At 41.9% G+C, this 24,360-nt stretch overlaps 1 protein-coding gene across 5 annotated transcripts in view; it reads right to left on the bottom strand.

Annotated features, from left to right (window-relative positions):
* The window catches only part of DAAM2 (dishevelled associated activator of morphogenesis 2), a 204,524-nt gene that overhangs the window by 139,015 nt on the left and 41,149 nt on the right, over positions 1–24,360 (bottom strand). The window lies entirely within an intron of this gene.

Raw genomic sequence — 24,360 nt, 5'->3', positions numbered from 1 at the left:
CCAGTACCAAAAACTTTCCCGTAACAAGAAGTAGCAGCAACATTTGACTCTCCCCCTGCCCAGAAACCCATTCGAACAAGGAAGTACTCTCAATTTTCACACAACACTTTGCACCTACCTCCCAGCAAAATAAGTGGGAACTGCAAAATGTCAGCAGCTTTGAAACATCAAGATCAGCTATGTATTTGGACTGGATAGCAAATCCAAGCAGAAATACATTATATGTAACCCAACAATTTGCATGCAAGCTGCCAGCCTATCACTAATTTTTAATTATTGGCTGTTGGACCAGTAAATATGAGATGAAAATGGCACTAACACTACTGAATCCCCATCTTTTACTTCCCCCCCCCCCCCACCCTTTTCATATTACAAGCAAAGGGTCCACCACACTACAGTGGTGCCTGGCAATGCTTAAAACAGGGAAAAGTGTAGAGAAGTGGCTCCATCTCCAAATCTCTGAAAGGAAGATAAACTAGCAGATGTATAATGCAAACACTGAGCCCACACCACTGAGACAGTCTTCAGGGTGACCTCTTCCCTAGTGCTTATTCTGTCCATACCCTAACATCAGTAAAACACAGCGTGTAAGAAGCATGGCTACTGCCCAGGAAATGTTCTTAGTGCTGGGTTTACAGTGTCATCAGCTATTAATCACAAAAAGCTCCACTGGGATAACCCCAGAATTAAACAAATTAAGCAACGCAAGTCTAGAGAGGGGAGTCGGTGTGGGAAGTAGTTTTAAGGAACGTTATTTTGTTTCCAAGGAAAAAAACAGTTCTTTAGACAGGAGCAAGTCCACAAGGTCTTAGAATATCCTGTTCATGCTGAGATTTCAAACACAGGCAAAAATTTTCTACATTTTTAAGAGGTCATGCATGATAAGGAAACAATTCATCTCCTACAGGGCCTACTAATAGCAGCACTAACTCTCCTTAATTCCCAGAGCACATTTCATATCCATATCAATACTGCAGGACACATTTCGAGCATATACCGGGATACTCCTACAGCAAGAGTTTCTCTCCATTTAAATTGGAATAGTACAACTACATGGCGAACTGTTCTCAATCATCAAATCCCAGCATGATGACCACCAAGTCACCTGTTTCCCAGAAAGCTGCTCATAGTAGAAGTGCCCTCCAAGGAAGTGATTTTCACAGCACCTCAGAAACCTCCGTGCAAAAGAGGGTGAAACATAACATTGCCCAAATGAAAAAAACAAAACAAACCAAAAAACTGTAGCACTGGGACTTGATCCACCTTAAGAAGCAGTTTTGTCTCATTCATTTAATAGAGAAAAACCAACACTGACTATATCTTGGAAATGAGATCTCTCTGCCCCTTCTAACCTACCACTCCGGACCAAAGAAAGCATTTCTCTAAGTTGGAAGGAGTGCCTCTAAGGACGAAAATTTCAGCTTTGAGTTACTAAATAACGGAATAGAGGGAAACCACTTATCACAGGAAATGGAGCAAAGGGCAAGAGGAAAGATCAGTTTTCTAGCTGGAAGGATGCTGTGCTCTGTGGGAGTACTACAGCAAGTCTCGTGCTGTGGAAGGACCTTGATGTAGAGGTAATGCCAGTGGGTCAACCGGCCAATAGTTCAGTCAAGAAAATTAATTTATGCCTTTGTATTCAGTTCTTCAAATATTTAGGTGAGGTCACTCCAGAGGAAATCTCTGTCTTATCAGATACTAAGGGTCTTCTATTCTGTAAAGCAAATTATTTCAGACCTTTGCCAGGGAATCCCCAAAAATCATATTTATGTAGGCAAAGTCATCAGGAAAAAAAAAAAAAAAAGAAAAAAGAAAAAAAGAGAAGCATTTTATCCTTCTCTTCAGAAAGATACTGGAAGGTTTACTCAAAATTCTGTTTGTCTTATCAAGGCAGTAATTTCAGGGTGAACATACTATTGGAATTAGGTTATAGAGACTTTAAAAGAGCCTTTCATTCCTCAGATTAGTGAACAACATACATTCCCCATATAGTTTCCTCTCCATGGGTGTAACACACTCCTATTAATTCCAATGGAAACACATAACCTCGTAGAACAAGAGACTGACTCTTCCTAACAGAACTCAGACTCAGTTAATTTCTAGTGAATGTCCCCCATTGGAATTGTGCCAGGTGGACACCCGAGATATTTTTCTTTTTAGTCCCCTAAATATTTCATTTTCTCCAAAGGCCTTTTGAGTTGATTTTAGCAAAGTCAAAGTAGAGCATCCAAATCATCATTTCCTGACTCCTGGGGTATGTATTCCAAGTCATATAGAAACTTCAGTAGGGGCCGGCATGAACACCTCTTTTTAACTTCATTCACTCATGCAATTTCTATCATTAAAAAAGGGAAAGAAAATCCGATGGTGCTAGGAGCAGAGTTGACAGACAAACTTCCTTCTTTTAATATTTGAGATTTAAAATTAATGGTTAGACTGAAGATAAAACACCTTTTCATTTGGGCTGTAAAACTGTTTTCTTCACTCCCCTTCAAGAAGTGGGCAACGCAGTGAGGCAAAAAGCTAAATCTAAATTGGAGGTAATACCTCACACTGGGACAGGAAAGCATACATGTACTTGGTTAGTGTTGCACAGACCTCTTGCCAGGCTGGATGTACTCAAAAAAGGCTTAGTTTTCAACCTTAATCCTAACTCTGTGAAAGTGTCTGACTACAGATGCAGAAAAGCAACATATGCCATATGTCAGTAGTAGTTTTATGGTTCAGCTACACTTCCGTGCTTCCCTTTAAACCTTCTTTGCCCAGGAATACTCTTCCATACTGCTTATAACAGCTCAACCAGCTTGCCTCAAATTAGAAAGAAAGTGAGGGCAGAGTAATCATTGCTTCTGACACCACTAAGCAGAAGCTGTTCTCAAGCTGTGCAGAAAGTCAAAGCTTCCCTTTCTCTCTGGGCCCTGAGCAGAGCCTCTGCACCTTTACCAGCCAGTGCCAGAGCATGGAGTTGTACATCATGGACTGCACTGCAACAACCTTCAGCTCTCTCTATCCTGCACCGCCATCACCACTGCCAGCAAAGACCTAGATGTAGTTTGCTCACTGTTCCTCCTCACACATAGATTTTCAATGCATCACAGAGCAGCAGTAGATAAGCAGCACTCATTCTCAAAAGGATAACTAACACAAGACATACAGGGGAAAGTGACTTTAGATGCAGACTTTTTCGCCCACTGATTGAAGTACTTGTTGGGATATGCCAGTGTTCTGCATGTCCCTTAGTTGGTTTCAAAGGAACATTTTATGTTCCTTTCTTACTTCTATTTGCAGATTCTCTTCACCAGCTATAGCTTTGGAGCCCATCAAACAAAATGCTTCTCACCTGCCTGCTGCTTCTGAGTCAACCCCATGGAAATAAGCTAATGCCAGCACACTGCCATTCAGGATCTGCTCAACAGCCACATAAGCTGTTCAGCATCAGCCATCTACAAACAGCATACGTGCATTCACAACCCAAGGCACTGTCAGACAGTTGGTGAAGAGTAAAACAATGTCCTCCTGTTCTGCTGGTCAGTTAAGCTCCCACAAGTAACTCGTGAATAAACATGTTAAAAATGGGTAACAGGTTTGGCTGGTAGAACATATACTTTAAGCTTAACTATCGAAATATGAGTCAAAATTCTAAGCTTCTTTCACTGCTTTGGTTATATATCCCTGGTTTTCAGTGCAAGGTGTTTCTACACAGTAAATGTTTCCAAGCTCACAAAACCAAACACACACACCCCAATGCAGTTCTAAAAGAGAAAAACAGACAACTTCCATGCAAGTCTTTCTTCCTTCCCTATCTGAAAATAATGAAACAGCCTCAGTCCAGACTTCTGTCCCCTCTTTCAAACTCCACTGACTGCCACTATAGCAAATAGTCCACCTTAGTTCAAGCTCTCTGTCCCCAATAGATAAAGCAAAAGTAAAAGGAAATGCAACCCGTCTCAGAAATAATCTGCTAGAAGGAATTACCTTCCACCGGCTCTATTAGAACATTGAGAACACAGGTTTTTGCAACACCTCTTCCTATCTTCTTCCAGCCAAGAAAGTACTTCAGTAAGGAGATTTAAAGATAGAGGACCTAAAACAAAGCTTTACTATGGTCCACATATCTCTCTCTCTGTATATATATATATATAATTTCCTTGTCCTCATTCCCACCACCAGACAGACCCAAAAGCCCACAATATTTTGATAAACACACCAAAAGTAGCTGGGCACGTCAGTACGAAAACATGTACAGCAAGTTTGTTTTATGCCGGTTTGTTTTATGGCTCTCCTCCAGCATTTTGGATGCACAGTCCCACTAGGGTCACATGCTAAAATTTTCCTTAAACAAGTCCCACTCGAAGGTCCAGGCCTCTTTTTCTCTCTCTATACCACCTGCATCCCAACACTGAAAGAAAATTGAATTTATCCAGTGCAGAAAATAATAATGATGTGTATGTACATCCCTCTGTACCGAGTCCTCTCCTAGCTTGACCGTGCTACCCCATGCCTGCCTTCATCAATGCAGTTTCCCAAGCACTATGTGGGGAGGGGATCTGTACAAAGCTACAAAAATGACTAACCGCTTTGGCTCACCAGATCCAAAAGTTGGTGGGGATGCAACTAGAGAGTTTTGAAACAAGCTCAGAGAATAGCTGGAGCATCTTGGTCCCCTCAAAGCCCGAGTGAGGTGAGACAAAGGTCAGGGTTCCCTCAAGTATTACATCCCACAATGGCTTTACACACACAGAGCCCCATATCACAAGGCTCCAATACCCCATTTTATGCTTAAATCCATATTTTTCCATTAAGAGGACATTGGAATCCCAAACCACACGTTTTATTCTGTCCATCTCTGAAAGGCAGAAAAAGTTACAAGTCCACATTATTTTACAGGCAGTAGAGTCTAATCTATATGAAATATATGGAAGAAAAGGAAAAAAAAAATGATTGAAGGGAAGACAAAAACCGAAAACATTGCCTTCAGCCTCACTTAAGAAGATTTCTGTGTCTTTCCCAAGGAACAATGCTTCTTTCATGCACTTATAAAGAGATTTTTCTTTCTTTGCAAACACTGCAGTGTAAAACTAAAAAGAAACAGTCCCCAGATTAACAAGAAAGATCTGACAGGTTTTCTTTAAGAGGCAGACCAAACAATTCTTGGAGCAGGTAGCAGTGGGGTGAGCCATGACTCACCTTTCATTCAGAAGTTGATAAACAAGTTCTGAGCAACTGGTAGAGGGAGAGAAAAAGAGAGAAAGAAAAGGAAAGTGTGAAATGATGAGTCAAAATATTCCCTTTAAGAAAAAGGTATAGTTTTGGTCTGCAAGGGGGATTAAAGAGGACATTTAGAAGCAACATGTACTACCAAGAATCTTTTCCAGGGAAGACCCAACTTCCTGGCCCCAGAAGCCACATGCTGAAAACTTTCACCTGGTCAAGAGCCAAAAGACACACACCACATACCTTGTGGAGCTGAGGAAAGGGAAAGCGCTAGGAAGTGTTTCACAGGCTGCATGTGACAATAAATCCTCATGACTCCTGCTGCTGCTTTTGAGATAAGGCTGAGCCAGGCAGGTAGCCAGCTCTTAAGAAAATGCTGCAATATTGATCTCAGCAGTTGAGGTTGGAAGGGGCCTCTTGAGACTGTCTAGTCCAACCCCACTGCTCAAGCAGGGTCAGCTAGAGCAGGTTGCCCAGGTGTCCGTTTGGGTTTTGGGTATTTCCAAGGATGGAGTCACAACTTCTCTGGGCAACCTGTGCCAGTGTTCAGCCACCCACAGAGTGAAAAAGTTTCTTGTGTTCAGATGGAATTCCATGACAAGAGAATGCTGCAGAAATTCTCTCTTGAGCCAATGTCTGCTAATGACAGACAAGAACAAGCAGAAGAAAAAGATCCATGCATTGAAGAGGTATGTTAGAAATAAAAACACCAGTACATTTTCGCATAAATCAAACTCATTATAGGTTCTCACACCGCAAAAATTCAGACAGGGTGGCAATTAGCCAAAAAAAGACTCATATTTGTAGAAGGTGAGTCTTTACAAATTGTTACTCCACTGCATTAGGCATCTGCCCCATCCCTTCTCAAAACCAAATGTTAATGACAACAGAATGTTATCATTAACATTAAAAGTTGTGATTGCCCAGGCAATTTAATACCAATAGAAGCAGCCTTAAAGAAAAGCTCTTGACTGGTAATGCTTATCAAACTTTGTTAATGACAAAACCGTCATTAACATTAAAAGCTGTGGTTTCCCAGAGGATTTAACAAATAGAGGCAGGCTTAAAGAAAAGCTCTTGACTGGTAGCGCCTATCAAACTACTGTTTCCCAGTTCTAGTACTATCCACAGTATAGACAGTGTCCCTGCATTAACACAGGCAGTGACAGTGACAAACACAATGGACTCGTACGTCTACGGGTTCCGATACCAGGTAAGGTAAGACCATTGCTGTTGCACTGGCTTGCTCCAAGACATTCCCTAGACATGCTAGGCTACAGTCTCATTACTTCACTGCTTGGGAATAAGTTTTCGTAACTGGAGATGATCCAAACTAAAAAAAACCCTTTGGTTTGGATTTGAATTTTCCAGAAGTTTAGGGGCTTTGCAGAATTGTCCCCTTTGTATGCCTCAGCTGCTTACACTGAAGTCAGTAGATGTTTGACCACTGATTTCTGTGGAAACAGGATGGGATTTTAGCCACAGCGGGACTGCTAACCACTACCATTTAGTATTTGTCCTTCAGAAGCTTTTCAGGGCAAATGCTTAGAAAGTAGTTAAATTCAGTTTTTGCAAGCAAAACCCCAGAAAAACCCTTTCCCAGAGCTCAAGCCCTGTTCCCTGAGGCCTGGGTGCAAGCTTTCTGGCAGGACTTCTCCTGAGTCTGTTGTGTGGAAGATAAGGAATTTGAATGATTTCCTGCTCAGCAGCATGTAGCTCCCCAAACATCTGACAGTTTATGTACCAGGTACTGTCTCCACAGAAACCTGGCTAGAGAGACCACGATGCTGAAAATGACAGCTTTCCAGTAGCAAGCAGCTCATCTTCACTCCCTCACACTCTCCATCCTGTACTACTTTCTAACTTTATTCTCTTGCCTGTGGTTCTCCCAAAGCACACCATGTACACCTCCCCCCAACCAGGTCTGAAAAAAAGAGTATTAACTCCCACACCAATGCACCAGTGTGGGAGTAAGGCACCAAGGGTAAAGCCACTCCCCATGGGATCCTGAAGTCAAACACACTCTCCCGTTCACCAAAACATCATGTGCCAAGTGAGTGTACACTTGGCCCTGACTTGCCACCCTCCCGCACTGTATACATTATCTATCAGATAAGCCTCTGATAGAGCCCTTGGGTGATGTCTTTTTCATAACCATTTCAAAATCAGAAGGGCTTCCCCTCAAGACAGCTTGATTTTTATCTCTAAAGATGTAAAAGAGAGAGAAAAAACAAATGCAGCCCTTGCATTTCAGGTTATCCTAAAATAGGGCTGCATGCACCCCTATGCTGGAAAACCAGTGTAGCCCCCAAAGGCTATGAGCCGGGTATTCTCTCTGTTCAGCCAATCCTTTTCCATGCAGCTGCTTGTTCTTTTCAGGACACTCACCTGCTAGACTACACCCAGGAGATGCTGTAAGATTCCTTCCAACAAAATTGCCCAACCTCCCTAGGGGCCAGGCCTATTGCATGCAGTAGCTAAGCTTATCCAGCCATGTCCAAGTTGTAGCCTCATGGAATTAGTCCCTGAAGAGTAAGAAGGATTTAGTACAACACAGTTCTAAAGGGTTACCTGAAACGATGCCTGCAAAGACAGCTAGCCTGGCCTCTCCAAGTTGTATGTGGCCCTTCATACAGGGCATTCATTCAAAACGGGGACTAATTGAAGAGAACATCTCAATTAGTTGATGCTTTTTCTGTTCAACTGCATGCCATAAAAGGAACATTTTATTATTTAGAGGAAATGCAGGAAATCCTTTTTCTAAATGCACTGATATCAGTCTGCTCTGCAGCCTAGCCTTCTTCGTCACTGTCGCTTACAAGAGGAGGATTATACATATAATCTGCAAACTTCACTTGCCATGCGTATACAAGACACACTTGAATTTCAATAATTAGAATTTCATTTTAAAGAGAGTTTGGCCCTTGCCATCAAGAACAGATTTTCACAAAGCTATCCAGCTTCCATTTCAGTGCAAAACAGGATGCAAATTTCCAGAGAGTGCAGCTTATTGAACAGAGCTGGTCAAAAGGAGAAAGAACTGTCTTGAAAAAAAGAAAAAAATAATTTGGAAAAGAAGCAGCTATTTTAGTGTTGGGAATTCTATAGATGCCTTTTGAGATTTTTTTTCTTTTAAAGAAAAAACAAAGACATTTCCCCTTTCACCAATATTGTTTCCCCTTCTGCTGAACCCAAAAGAAATAAAGAAAATAATTTAGAAAAATGTATCACCATTCATTGCATAGCATTCAGAAGCATTAGAAAAAAAAGGAAGAAGGAAATAGTTACAAATAAATACATGTTTCTGGTGTGATCTAATCACAAATTTTGAAATATCCAGCTCGCATAAGAATGTGGAAACATTTGGGAAGCTCTAAGTTTTCTTCAAAATTTGGCAATTCTGAGAACAGAACTTTTCATGGAAAATCTTAATGGAAAAATTTGCATGAGACATACTGAGCTCTTTTGAAAGTCTAACCACCAGTGTCAGTAAGGGAGATGAACGCTTACCAAGATCTAGTCTGTCTTAGAATAGTCACTCAAACAGCCAAGTGATTATCCTCTCCAACTTCAACACCTGTAGGCTATTACCAGCTGCGGTCCTTCAGTAACAGCAATCATTTACCTGCTAGTTTGGTCAGGAATATGGAGTTGTACTTCACGCCTGAGCTGTCTCATCCACTCTGAACAGGTAGTATAGCACAACAGTAGGAGACAGAATAAACACGACCCACTGGGCTGGTTGCCTTGTGCCATAACGTACAGGGGGAAAAGTGACAGTGGATCTCCATCTGCCTTGCTCAACAAGTGTGTGAAGCACAGACAGCAACTCAGCAGTCAAGGATCCCTTCTTTTTCTGAGCACTTTTGAATGGTACAATGCTGGGGGGGGGGGGGGGGGGGGGGGGGAATTTAAAAATCATAAATACAAATACATATGAATGCCCTATATCAATCATTGCCAAAGGGACAGCAGAGCAGGAGTGTCCAGCTGTGTCCACAACCTGATATACTCCCTTTTAGATCTGCTCAATCTTTCCCACTTTTCAATTCCCATTTAACACACCTCCCCCCCCAGAAAAAAAAAAAAAAAAAAAAAAAACACCATCCCGCAATTTTACGGCACATGTGGAAGGTACTGCAGATTGGAACACAGCAAGCCAAGTGGCACCATGCAGTGATAAGAAGATAAAAGCAAAGCAGGCAGATATTTCCACGTGTTAGCTGGACAACAAGTGAATACAGGCTGGAAGCATGAAGGATATGAAAGAAGGCAGTGTAAAACTCTGGCCTCGGGTTTATTTGGCCTCCACTGGCCCCAGTGAGACTTACACTCACAAATCTGATAGACAACCTTATGAACTATAAAGCTGAAAGGTTTGTACCAATCAGCTAGTCTGACCTCATGCATAGCACAGGCCACAGGATTGCCATAAATTAATTCCTGCCTGAAGTAGAATTTAACTTTTCAATAGGCATCTCATTTGATTTAAAGATTTCCAGCAGTAGAAAATCTACCACAACCCTCAGTAAACTGTCTCTCACTTTAGAAATTTGTGCTTCATCTGCCAAGTTTCAATTCCCAGAGCCTGGGCCCTGACTTACTTTTCCTAGATTGAAGAAAGCTATCGCCAAATGTTCTCTGTATAGCTAATTATAAACAGTGATCAACAAGTCACCTTTTAAGCACTCTATAAATGATTACAGGATAAGCTTTTGAGTCTCATCCATCGATAGCCAGGATTAATCAATGTCAAATTCCGTAACCTTCCATTTACTACCTCTGCAGCAGACTGTCACATGTACAATGGTCACTTGAAAAACCACCTAGCTCTTGGCTTGAAACAGTTATGCAAGTTTAAAACGGAAGTTCTGTCTCATGGCAACCTGGCAAGACACAAGGATATCACAATACAGGTATGAAGAGAATGATGGTCTGCTTAAGATCATACAGCAAGTAAGTGGCAGAGCCCAGAGTAATGCCAGTTAATTCTGATTTTAAATCCTGGCCCTTGTTCACAATGCCATCTTCCTGCATGACACAAGACAGATACTATTCTAAAAACAAAACAAAAAAAACACATTCTGGAATCTCTCCAGATTTAGAGCAAGGTTTTTGAGCTATTTGCATGCAACTGAAAGTAATATAGAAAAAATTTTGGGATCTGCATAATAGTATCCTTCCTGATTATTTTGAGGCATGGAAAACATACCAAGCAAATGAAACTCTTAGGCCTGCACCCACAGCAGGCCCACTCATAGATTCTTGTTCTTTTGCAACTTCAGAGGTGCTTGGCAAGGCCAGTTTCAGCAGCCTACTGAGGCTTTGCTATCAATTTGATTTCTAAGGACTAACTAGTCAACAAATTCTTAGTTCCAATTGTAAGTCTGTCCCACAAATTCCAATTTGCTAATGTAAACACCATAAAAAAAACCCCAAAACTTTAAAACCAAAATATTTGAAAGTCAGTTTCCCTTCTTTACCAGCTGCCAAAAGCAGAGTTCAGGGCTCTGTGCTTCTCAAGTTGATGAAATCATTAACACCTACAGCAGCGTCAGGAATGTAACTCTGCCCTCAGGACTTGGTAAGTAATAAGAAACCGGTGTCAGTTTCACCTTTAAAAACCAGTTCCAAGTAATAAATTTCCAATTTCAGATCCGGATGGAAACCCAGCCCAAGCAGCATAGCAGAGGCACAATTCAGAGCACTTTGTTCGAAAGGTATCAACACTGGCAACCATGCCAGCAAAATGCTCACGAAAACAGTCTGAAGATGCCTACCATAAAATTATGCCTTGCTGCAAAATGCATCCAGCAGAGTGTGTGGAGAGTTAGTACAAAAAACAGCACACAACACAGCACAGAAAACTTGATTCATTTTCTCTTCAGCCAGTCTTTTTCTTGCTACAGACGCCAGACCAAGTCTTAGGGAGACCTTGTGTGGCAACATCAGGCAGCAGTCAGCCAGTCTGGAAGCTAGAGAGCCATGTGAATTACAGGGTCTGTATGCATTTAGCAACTTCAATAAAGGACCCCCTTTATATTCATTACAACACAGTTCTGTCTCTGCTGCTACAAGGGGTACTACAGAGGAGGCATTAGCAGCTGCTCCTTGGAAGAGTCAAAGTCTTCTAGTAGGATAAAAGTGGGGTGCAACCCTCTTTCCAGCAATGTGAGTCTCAAGTGCCCCACAGTACATGGCGATAGCTTTGACATGGCTCATCTCCCTCTTCCCTGAACATAGCACAGCAGGCACCATCCTATGCAAGTTGTATGTGCCCCTTTCCATTTCAGGGGAGAGGGAGCCATGACTGGAAGTCCAATACTGTTCTCATGCCATTAATTTATTTAGGCCTGCCTAAGAGAAGCACAGCTTGCTTTCTAGTGTATCAAACCACTTAAACCAACACTTCCCTGACTGCACTACGTCCCATCCATGCCCTCTGGGCTTTAGGGCTGGACCCCCCTCTCTGCTACTTTCATGTTCCTCAGCTGAATTCACTCTTGCATTATAAGGCACAGGGGAAAATAAATACCACAGTGATAAGCTGCCATTTATTCTGTATACATTTCAAGCTCAAGGCAAACTCCCTCTATATCTTTAATCCTGTTGGGACGGGATGCTCAGAGCATCCTAACATGCCAAATGTCCTGTAAGTTGCTGTGTATGTTGATGTGTCTTTTGACACTAGTGCCATGTTTTGTTACTCCCCGTAAACATATATCAGATACCCTTCCTGAAAACACCCTCTCTGACGTGTGGTCCAGTGCACTGCTGGTACCGTATGCCAATCCTCCTGTAAAAGTCACTTCCTTGTCTCCTACCAATAGCCCAAGAGTCCAGGATTCTCAGTCATTTCCTGACCCTTGGATTAGCATCCAACGATGTCCTGTTTACATTTCAGGGCTGTGGTGGAAATAAACACCATAATGTCAGGACATTCCACCAGCAGGATTCCAGTGCAACCATGCTGAGCTATGAGCAGGATGCTGAACCACGTATGGTCTGACTTTGTATTTTATCTTCTTTCCTCCTCCTTATACTTCCATTACCTAACCAAAATACCAGAGGGTGCCTTCTAGCGAGTCAGTCCATGCAAGTAGTGAACACACTAGAAGGGTCTTTACAATCATGAAACTTCAACTAAATCAAGGAAATTAGCAAGTAAGCAAATAAACACAACAAGCAAGGAAGGGGTACTGGATCACAAAAAGGATTTTATTGCTTCACTAAGCAGAATATCAAAGCAACATAATCATCCCTCAGATGATTATGCAGATGACAAAATTGAGATATGGGCAAGGCAAAGCCATTTCCTGGTTTGATGGCTGTAAGGACTAAATTCTGCTGTCAACTACGGTAGCAGTAAAACTAAAGATAGGTCAAAATTAATTAATTTCAATTATTCTTAATTATATTTCACCTACCTAAATAGCAATACTTGAATAATCAGAGGACTCATCACAAATGCATCTGCTATTAAATCTCAGCCAAGAGAAACTTCTTTTTGTTTAAGTAGGTTATAAAATTTCCAGACTGGAAAACAGCCTGTTAGCAAACAGACTGTCCTGTGGTATGATTAGAAACTCTCTATTTCTCACCCCAGCAATGTACAAACAAATGCTGTCTTCTCTATTCCAATCAGAATATTAAATGTAAATATTATGAAGAAGGATCTCTCGAAACACACAAACTGGATGGCTACCAAGGACAGGCTGAATGCTCTGACAGCGACGTTTTCTATGATGCACTGAATCTCTCAGTATCAGAGAAAACAAAGAAGGAAAAGATATACCCGGTTTGTATACTCTATTTGTCCCACTGCAAAATCACTGTGCTGGACAATATTTTGTTGAGTCATCAGTTCAATCTAGATTTCAAGTGTTGCCATTTTATGCACAGTAGAGCTACTGTACAGGTATTGATCCTTGAGGGAATATAACTGGAAACCAGAAGACTGTGCCATTGGAATGAATGCTTCCTGTTTGGGATTGAAGTGACATGGAAATAGCTCCCTAGCACTTGTGTAAGATTCTCATCTCCAAGTTGCAACCCAGGCTAGAGCTGTCTTTAAGACAGTTTTGTACAATGCTTTAGTCCCACAGGTATCTCATTTACTAAGAGTGATAGCCCTGAAGACTATCTGGAAACTCCAGCAAGTGTGATGAGAGCTGTAATCTACCCTCTAAATAAAGCAAGGGACATCAGACCTGTGCCCCAGGCTTCCAATGGTCTCCTTCCCCACTTCTAGGTGTCAGTTATTAGTCACCGTTCATCAAGTGAACTAGACCTGCCAGATGCCTCGATATGACAAAGACAGCATTGAGAATCTGCCTCAGGTGCCACAGTGCCATGCAGAACATTTTCTGTTCTGTGAAATTTGTTCCAGAAGAAATGTATGGAAGCCTAAGCCTCACCACATTTAGACCATGATGCAAGACTCACCTCTTTGTCCAAAGCATAGTGTGAACTGTAGACTCAGAACCCCCTGGCGCTTTTCCATGAGCTGTATTTTAATTTCTCCCTGTCCCTGAAGTTTACAAGCACATTGTTGGAGGCAGGTAGGGAGTACTGGTGCTTTTGCTCCCCCTATTTGGGAAGCCGTTGATTTAAACCATGTGCACACAGTGAAGTCTCAACAAGGACATTATAAATGCATGTAATGATGTGACGGCTGCTGGCGATCAATGGAAAAAAAAGGGGAAGGAGTTTACTGGGTCTTGGGCCAGCTCCTAATGGACAAGCTTCCACATCACAAAACCAAATACTGCAGCTGCCACTAATCACATCAATCAGCCAGCTCCCCAGAACAGCCAAGCAGCAAATGGACAGACATGGACCAAACCGCTCTCTCCCAACATGGGAGGAGTTCCGCAGGACTCTGGAGTGCACTGGCAAGACAGGGTGTGAGCAAATTTGATGTATATTGCCCACACTTTGCCTGCCACTTTAACAAATAGTATACTAACTTTAAAAATAATCAGTGGGCCCAAGTTAAAAATAAAGTGCAAGTTGGCTTCCATGAGAAATCAACTGAGCCAATGCCATTTATAGTAATTTGACGTGTCACTGAATAGCATCAGTTTTATAAGTACACTGAAAGCCGGACATGAAATAACTGGTTAACAGCTCCCTAATCACAAGGGCTTCCTCTGCTACACATTTTTCCTATTTATCCAATGGCTTCTGTTTTATATCTAGTTTGCTAATGGAAAGAGGGGAAGGGGAGGGGGAGAAATTGGCCTAAACTGATCCAGCAGATGCACAGAGCTGGGGCCTCAAACACTGGCTTCTTTTCTGCAGCCACCAAAGGGCGGTGGGGGAGAGACATTTCAGCAAAATTCTTTCTCTGCAGCAACTACCGCAGAAACACATTTCCCTCTGTTTGGAGCCACTCAAAATAACTGCAGCTGAAATGCCAGAAGAATATTTTGTGCTTCCTGCATTCATAAGGAGAAAGAGATGGGAAAATACTGAAGAAAGTTCCTAGTATGGTGGTCTCAAAACAGCAGTAGAAGACTTCAAAAGTGCACTCTCATAAAAAAAGCAAAACAAAACTAGCCCCAAAATATTTGTCCTTTAATGATCCCAAAGTGTTTTACAACCATGCATAGGAAATACATTATTTTATAAGACTGCTCATCTTCTAGGCCATGCAGACCATTCAGATTTTTAGAACAACTCTTTATACCCAATTTCTCTCAGCTGCCAGGAATCGCTTTGCAAGCGTGACTGCATGCAGCACAAGTGGCTATCATCATTTCTGCATGTACTAAAACAAGTAAACAAAACTTCCTCAGGTATGTTGACTTCTGTGTCTGCACCACTTAGAAGGCAGGGTGCCAAAGCACGTTGGAGCCTGTGCACTTCCACGGTGGACACCTTGCCTTGTGTCACCGAATGGAAGGGGGCAGAGGATGGGAGAAGGCTTCACACTGTCACAAGACCACGAGGCCAGGAAAAAGGTGAGGGATTCACCCTCTACTCAAAACTGCATCCACCTTCAGTCTGTCCACTTTAATTTTAAGCTGCTTGATAAATACTCGATGTTTTTAATCTACAAAGGTGGAGGAGGGGGACACTGTACATGCAAGCAGAATGTGATTGGGAGAGTTGTCCAAACTCAAATCAGTAGAAGAGGCAAGAAGCAAACACCTGCCTTGTATTCTTTGTCTACAAGGCCCTTAGCTCCAGTGAACTATTTCACTATCTCCCCTATTTCTGTACTGCAGTATTAGCCCCAGAAAGAGGCATGTAAACCTCCTATGCGAACCAAGCGGCAAGCAACTTCACATCTATGTCTATTTTACTGTGTCCTCGTAGTCCACCATCAACATCTAAAAGGGACAGAGTTTTCTGTGTTGTGATGACTTATACTCATTTTCCAGTCAATTGTCAAAAATTTCTCTATCCAGAGGGGAAGGAAAGAGACTGGTGACAAACATGGGAGGGCTAGTGGCACTGAAACAGTCTTACCTCTGTACTCACTGCAGTGTGGGCAGGTTCTAGCCTCTAACCCATACTTACTGCTTAGGGTAGCCTGTGCTTAAAGCACCTCCAGATCTGGGTAAAAGGCATTTCTCTTTGTGAATAGTAGGAGTGAATTGGGGAAAAACTTAGGAATGTATAAGAGGAAACTGGGCTCTGAAGATCACTTCAGACTTAAACAAAAACAAACAAACAAACAAACAAACAAGAAGTTTATTCACCTGCTAGCTTTGATCCACTTTATGAAGCAGGCCATTTATAGTTAAGTTTTACATTTCCCCCATAAGGAATCCTGACATAATAGGAGACAACCAAACTAGCTGCAGATTCAGGAATGACTGACTGCAATGCAGGGCCTTTGCCACCAGTAGAGCAGGCAAAAGAGAAAGAAAAGCAAGAATCTGTTTTCACTGGAATGACAGACACATGCAAGCCAGGGACACCATGAGATCTGTTCCTTCCCTTCTTTCACTTCCGTCTCTCTAGCTCCTTTCACCACTTGCAGTCAGGGCATAGTGTTCACAGAAACAACCCAGCAGTTTTTTCTATAATAAATAATGCAGTACTTCAAAGAGTAGTTCCTCTCCTCTTGCTAAAGAGTGAGAGGAAAAATGCTTCCCAAAGCAGTTAGTATTGCTGGTCCAAACGCAGATGCCTTGCCTTGTGCTACATAAAGTCAGAGAAGATGATGGCCCAGCAGCAAACGCCTTGACGTGCTGAGTGGGATTACAAACCAGGGCCTGCACTTTGCATGAAAAAGCAGCAAGCAGACTGCCAAGACCCCTCTTTAAATACATTTCAAAGTGGGTTATTGTGAGGAGTATGAGCACTATGATCTCAGCTGCCAACAAGTACTTCTGCAGGAAGCAGTTTGCAAGCAGGAACTCATTCTCCCAACAATCCAGGCTTTGACCCATATTCATGCTGTGCAGTTAATCTAAGTGGAATTAGTGCTGGTGAAAGGGGCCATATGGACAGCCCTTGAGACAGAAATCTTATTTACCCACAGAAATTCCCCTGTGGCCAGCAGCATTGTAAGACACATCTTACATGCAAGTGCCAAAGCCACGTGCACTTCTCTCCAGCTCCCTAAACAACTAACCCTGGACTATCCAACTCCAACTTGCTGTAAGATTGCAGGGAAAGATTTTGCGATTCCTAGATTCTTGCAAAGTAAATAGAAGAGTGGCTCGAAAGCATTTTTATATAGCACACAGAACACCTATCAGTGTTTTCTGATTAGTGCCATGTTTGTCTGGGTCTGAACAGAGGACATCTAGGAACACATTTATTGGTATTCTGGTCCAATTACAAAATAAACACATTGTGTTATAACGGAAAACATGCTTTGCCATAGTTGCTGGATACTATTTTCCTCCCTCTCTTCTCAGGCTACAGCTCCTTTAGCTCTACCCCGGAATTGCTTAATAATGACAGACCAAAACTTCCAGTTAAGATCTCCTTTAGTTATTATGAGGATGAAAGCCATGAAAGGAACATAAAAAGCCAGCAAGGCAGAAGTTAAGCCTGGACTTAGATCCTACTTTTCCTGGAAAGTGAGGCTTATAACATAATTCCCCTGTGTCTTCACAAGGCACACGGATTGTGTCTACACAAACTTTGGAGGACTCCATGCATATTCCTCACATGCAAGATAGCAGCATATCACACAGCTGTCAAAGAAGCATCCCTTGTTAACATTCTTCAGCTTGTTTTATGAACTGAGATTTTGCAGAGGAGAAAAGCAAATAGAATAAGCGATCCAAAACCAGCACTATATGATGGTACATGAGTAGAGACACAGGCAAAGATAGGTGCACCAGAAGTCCATGCAGCGACTGAGTAAACCAGAATATTTTTTCCTCTCAGATTATATGTGCTGGAACAGCTATAGTAGCCCAGGACCCTTTTATTTCTGAAAATGCAATGTCAGATAGTGTTAAGAAAACTGCAGTTGGATTCATTGCTGTTCAGCAAGTGTTAGCAGAAACAACATCTGGCTCCCTTACTTGTATTTCTCTAAGTTTTCAGATGGAAATATTCCTTACTTAATTACTTTCTAGGCACTTTACACAAGGCATCCCACACCCACTCCTCTGGTGGATTCTTCTACAGGAGTGCAGGTTGAAGTATTACAGCAGTTCATTGCCTTTCAGTATCATATGCTTTCATGCTAACCACTGAAATTCTGGGTTGACCACCACTGGCAGGTACTTAGACAATTCAAAAGCTCATTGCTGCAGACATCCTAAAACTACCAGGCAAGCACAGAGCAAGTACACAATGTCACCAGCAGAACAGGTACAGCTTCAAAGACAAGCAGAAACCCTCACTGCTTTCCTGTATCCTGACATCCCTGACCACCATCTTTGCCTGATGAGAAGACATTAGTCTTTCAAAAGAGCATGAGGAGAGAGCGGAGGCAACATTATATCTTGAGTCTTTCCCTAGATGAAGATATGCTTATGTTTGCATGCCATTGCCCTGTTGCACATTCCAGAGCAAGACTACTCAGGCTTCATTTGTCCCTGGCTTCTACAATCAGAGGACCGTATGTTTGAGGAGATAAGGTAGGGATTCATTTGTGGCATGTCTGCCTTCAGCCCTGGGAAATGAGACTGGCACAATATTCACTTCCACCTTCCTACTGAACTTAGGGGTAAATTGCAATTCAGTACTGAATGAAAAACATTTTCCCCAGGAAACTGGAAGCCAGCAAGTGTTTACCTTGGAGCTAAACCCTCCGTTCCACCAAAGCAGCGTGTTGAAACAGTTATGCACCAGGACAGCCTTCTTAGGTAGAAAGTGTTTGGGGAACTCACAATAATACCTTGTCCAGCCTGAAATCCCACTTGGACAAGGCTCATGAAACACTAGTCCTTTCCCCCTCCAAGCAGTAAAACAGTGTTAACATCTCTTGCACAAAAAGCAACCTCAGTCCTGCTTTTGCTTCTTAAACTAGTACTGTTCCCACAAATTCTCCTGTATCAGATCCTCAGCTTGTTTATACTGAAAGTTCCTTGGAGCAGTGGCAGCTTCTCCTTTTGCTCCTCATTGGAGCTTAGCTACAAAGAATAATAGTCAGATCTTCATTGGCAACAACTTCTATGGCCAGGCATCAAGCCCAGAGAAAGCGTCAGAAATTCTCTGACCTTAAATATATTCTCCTATGCTTGCTCTGCATTCTCAGTTACAGCCATTGTTCACCTCCGAGGGATGAGTTTGCCTTTGAACCCATTGATTATGATCACATAGTCATAGCAACACCTTCCCAAAACACTGCTAATACTGGACCACTCAGAATGGTATCACAGTGAGCAAGTGGATAATGGGATGAACAAATTCAATTCATACGAAGTACTAGGCACAGAGTTCACCAAACCAGACTAGCACTGCTACTTATTGGTTACAACACCTACACACACAAGGGTTTATGCCACGAGGTCCTCCATTCCAAGAATCTAAACACTGTAATACAGATGGCAGAGAAAAGCCAGACACAGGAAAATGGCTGTACTTCCTCCTTTTGGATTAGACCTCCTTGCAAAAGCCCATTCTCCCTCCTCAATTCTAGTCTAAAGGCCCTCTGTAAGTGTTGTTCTGATTAATGTTCAGGAGGTTACTTGTTTCATACACTAATGCAGCTCTAAGCTTCACGCTTTATGGATAAATGCACAGCCCACATTTCCCAGCACCCGATGGAAAGATATTCCTACAAAACGAAGCTCAGAATGGACCATTATGATCATTAAACCTGACCTCTTGCAGAGCACAAACTGCAGAATCTCACCTAATAACTTCTCATCCATTATCTCTCATAGAGGTGGAAACAGAGCTGTCATTGCATGGTCTAATTTTTTTTTTCTGACTCCCATCTACAAAAGGCTGGGAGATGTCTCTTAACAGCCAAAGACACTTCATCAAATCATGTTTGATAACCCCTCAAATTCTGGATCAAGCTTTCCACCTGATCCTCCTTACCCAAGGATCAGTAAATGCTTTATTAGCATCAGTGAATTTAGTCTCAGGTCATGGCTTAAAGGAGTTCTCTTTCCCTTATTTCAGACATAAAGAAACAGAATTAGAAATCGGAAAACTACAACTATATAGAGCAGGATTTTAGAGCTACAAACAGAACCTAAGTCGCCTACTTTCAAGATCAGACCCATTTTTGGAACAGCAGTTTCCTTCAAATTAACCAGGTAATGCAGAAAACTAGTCTTTTTTTCATTGTTTCATTGTTTTTCATAGGAGGATCCAAAAGGAACAATAATCATCACATCCTGTGACCTCCACTATACTGAATGGCAGCAATGAAAGTTTGCCCCCCCCAAGTGCCTCCTCATGTCATTCTCCAAAACCCAGAATTTGTCCATCACTGAAACAGGTTATAGAATTTCACCCAGTAATGTGTATAATGGTGTGGTAGGACTGCTCAGTTATAGAGAAAGTAGCACGTCTTTTAGAATGAGATACTACAGCTTCTAAACGTGAAAGGAGAAACAAGATCCAAGCAGTCGTCAGGGTTGTTTGTTTTTTTCTTTCAGACACAGGGGATTGGGGTGAAGCAGTGAGCTGAAAGAAAAAAACCAAAACCAAACAAACAAAAAACCCCAAACAAACCAACCAACCAAAACACCTACCAGACTACAAGAAATTTCATCGTACTTGAGTGCTTCTAAAATGTCTCCTGCCTTTGTGTAAATGTGACACAACCTCGAATCTGCAGGATACAGGTTTGACCACAAGAGTTCTTTCTACAGCTTAGCAAACATCCACTGGTAGATTCAGTTCACTGGTAGATTAGCAAATTGCCATTCACCAGGTCTAGATAGCTGTGACTCTCAAATGTTGCAGGGAAAACATTTAGGAATCCTGCTCAAATATAATTTTCCTCCCAGTCAAGTAAGTATTTGTGACTGAGGCAACCAGAAAACATCTACACTACCACAAAGCTAAGAAATAACTACAAGTTTGATGCCTCTGGCCGAATTCTTTGCTCCGTCATAGAACAAACATGTCTGCCTTCAGCAGGATTTTATTAGTATTTCAAAGGTGCCCTTGACCTCCAGTGGGATGCAAGATGTAAACGAGCCAAGAACTTGACTCAAAATTGCCTACAGTCATTAAGATCCAACTACCAGGTACAATTCCCACTAATTTTTATGATGCCATTATTTTGTTCCTATCAACACTACTTGAACCCAGTGGCTTTCCTTTTGACCTGTTCAGGCAATTCTTCTCATTTTCCAGGCTGATCATAATCCCCATTCAATGTTCTGAGAAAGATACAGTCTCTTCCTCTACTTTGCTTTTGAACAAATCTAAGCACTCTGGTACTAGTCTTCTGAATCCCATTAAGTTTCACTTAGTAATGATGTAGTTCTTCTCTCACAAACAGCAAGTAGGCTCCTCCACTGTGCCTGGTACAAACTGTTTGTGATCTCCACCACAGACAAGTATTTCCAGGGCCAAAGAAATCCTGTATGCACTATGGGTATACAGTGAAAAAGAAGAATATCTAGAGATGTGAGATAAATACTGTAACTAGCATAAAAGCCTACAAAAAAATGTATTTGTAACCTTCAGGATGTAAGCTAACCTCTGACAGGAGTCAGGAAGAGCATGTCCTCTCCACCGCCTTTCTTAACTTGGGGGGGAGTAAAAAAGGCAGATGTTTTCCTTAGTCTGGAACTATGTTGAATGGCTCCAGGACACAGGACAAGAAACACTATCTCTACCAATAAGTATGAAATATGGGAATCTTAAACTGTGCAATTTGTATAGGATGAAGAGGATGTAACACCATGAAGTTTAGCTTATCCTTTCCTCAGCATAATGCTTTTCTATTTTCCTTGCCAAAGTCATTATTCTTCAAGATGTAAGTTGATCAGAAGTTGAGAGCAGGGACAGTTACCCTTGTAACTAGCAAGTTATTTGTGCAAGGAATGCAGGGGAGTATGCACTGGCTTCCATTAGAGACAAGATTCCAGCTGAAATGACTATTGGGTCCCTCTTGGCACAACAATTGTTGAACTGTTACATTTTGCTACTGTAACACGACTTTCTAACCTTGCTGTTTCTGAACCAATTTAATATTGATTTCTGTTAAAGTTGCTGCCAACACAAGGTCCTGAAATACAGGGCCCCACCGCAGTCAGAAGGAAAAGAAGGTACAATGGAACCAGGGAGGGGTTAAAGAAAACACAGAAGAACATTGTACTTGGCTGTACAAGTAACTTGTGAACATGTCTCGAGAAATATCCTGGATTATCAACTGTAATAAAATCTCTCGATGAAGAAAACAGGGATGTCCTAGAGAACTAGGAGTTCTGGTTTTCTGTGTTCACTTCATGCATGGTTTGAAAAGACTCCCTTTTATAAAAGGGGGGGGGAAGTAGCCACAAAAAGCTCATTTTTCCAGGTAGCTAGAGATGGATTTAAGCACTGCTCCTGTAAGGAGAAAGACAGCGAAACACCATTTGGGACATGGATGGAGAGCAAAGATACAGAAATAAAGAAGGTTTTTATTTAGTTCTTATTCACAGTCAACTTTAAGTGGTAGACTGAGAGCCCAACTGTTAGTTTGGGGGCAGCAGTTCCTCTGTAGAAAATGTATTTGAAGAAAGGAGAATGAAGCAGGGCTGAAATAATGATCAAAGAACAAAATGGTCCCCAAATCACACAGGTGTATGCTTAAGGTGGACAGCTGGTTGTCAGGCAAGAAGACTTTAGAAGCAGCAGTAAAGAGCTCAGATTTTTTCCTCTCAAAGTTGGTATAGCATGATCTTCTCTATATCACCTGCTATGGAGTAGTCCTTTTGCCTATCTTTAAGCAACAGTAGATAATATCTGTAAGACACAGGCCAGAAACAGCCTTATGCATTATTACAGTACTAATTACTTCCCCTGAGTTGAGGAAGACTGTCCCAAGTTGCCACATAAACTCCCCATTTCCTATTGAAACATAATGGCTTAGCACGTATTTCTCTCCCTCCAGCACCTGGATTCGTCTGAGTAGGAATAAGTAACTAGCCAAGTTAATCCTTTATCTAAAGCAATAGAAGCCTATAATTTTCTTGTTGATATCCTAAGATCTCTGCATGCCAGAAACACAGGACGAGTGCCTGCATGCACTTGGATAGAAGACTACTTGGTTTTTTTTCTATTTGCTTTAGCCTCGTCTTGATACGGTTGAAAACTACTTCAGTCTCCAACTCCCTACCTGTTGAGGTTAGGCTGGTATGTTTACTATTAATTTTTTTAACAATAGCTAAGACAGAAAAACTAGTCTTTCTAAACAGGGGCGCCACTTCACAAAAATCTAGCAGTCTTGCAAATGCTGGTTAAGGGGCTAAGCTCTGCTTTATCTCAGGCATGCTTTTAGGATGCCTCAACTACGTGCAGTGACAAAACGCAATAAAAGAGTTTTAATAAAGAGGAAAAAGAGCAAGCAACAAACCTTATCTTCACATCTTCATCATAAAAATGCAAAGCTACCCATATGGCCCACTGCGAAAGAATGCATTTCCTGGAGGCACTGTACTGTCTCACTAATGCACGCATACAAGATGTACTGTACAGATATCAACTGGAGGTCACAAAATCCCACTGCTGACCAGCAAAAAAAAACCCCAACAACAAAAAACCCTCCCTCATATTTCACAGTCAGGAGATTCTCACACAGCCACATTTCACAACACAGCAGCTGAGTAAGGATTTTTAAAAACAGCAAAACCAAAGTATTTTTAAGGTCCCAGATACATGATTTCTGCTCAAAATAAAAAGTGTCTGTTCCCACTGTTCAGAAGAAGAGAGTTGGATGTGGTTGTGGGTTTGCACAATGACGTGCATACACAGCATCATGCTAGGAAGCTTGCAGATCCGTGATGAAGAGCATGAGCATGTGTTCATGTATCCCAGGACAAAAGCGTGTGATTGCATGCTTCTTCGCATATTCAGGCGTACACATGTTGATCAGGCGGGATGAAGGCAGAAACACAAGTTCACACACACGCAATTCTTACCTCTTCTCTGTATACAAAACACATATTTAGAGCCTGAGTGCAATAACTTGGCAATCAGAAAAGAGTGATGTTTCTCATGTAGAAAATACCACCCAAGCTGCAAAAGCCATTTTTCTTGCTGCTCTTCCATTCCATGTTCATGTTGGCACCTCATGCTGACATGAAGTCATAGTATATTCCAGGAACAGCTCTAGCTTTTTTTCCTTCTTTTTTTTTTTTTTTTCTTTTTTTAAAGAAGGAGAAGTGACAAGTTTACCAAATTGGCTTAAACCATGAAGACTGAGACCCTGAAAGATGTAGATGCTCTAATCGCGGGACAAACATCCTCCAAGAGAAATCTTAGGAATCTGTGTTCCTGTGAACACCAGAAGAGTCAAAACCACAGTGAGGTCATTTGGTGACTGTGGAAGAAGACAGAGGCTTCTGCAGGCTCTTATCCAGTTTGCCTGCACTGTATTAATAACCTGGGACTTCCGACATTCATAATGAAATCCAGTCATTTCTGATAAAAACAGGGGAGGATTATGTACATTTCACTGTATATGACAGCATCAGCTGAGGCTTTGAAGCGACGCTGTGGGTCTTGGACGGCTTCTCTGTGCTTTTAAGCCACTGGCTGCTTCAATTGGAA

Source organism: Ciconia boyciana, chromosome 3, assembly GCF_034638445.1.
Source record: "Ciconia boyciana chromosome 3, ASM3463844v1, whole genome shotgun sequence".
Classification (NCBI taxonomy): Eukaryota; Metazoa; Chordata; class Aves; order Ciconiiformes; family Ciconiidae; genus Ciconia; species Ciconia boyciana.
This window is presented reverse-complemented; position numbering and strand designations above follow the sequence as displayed.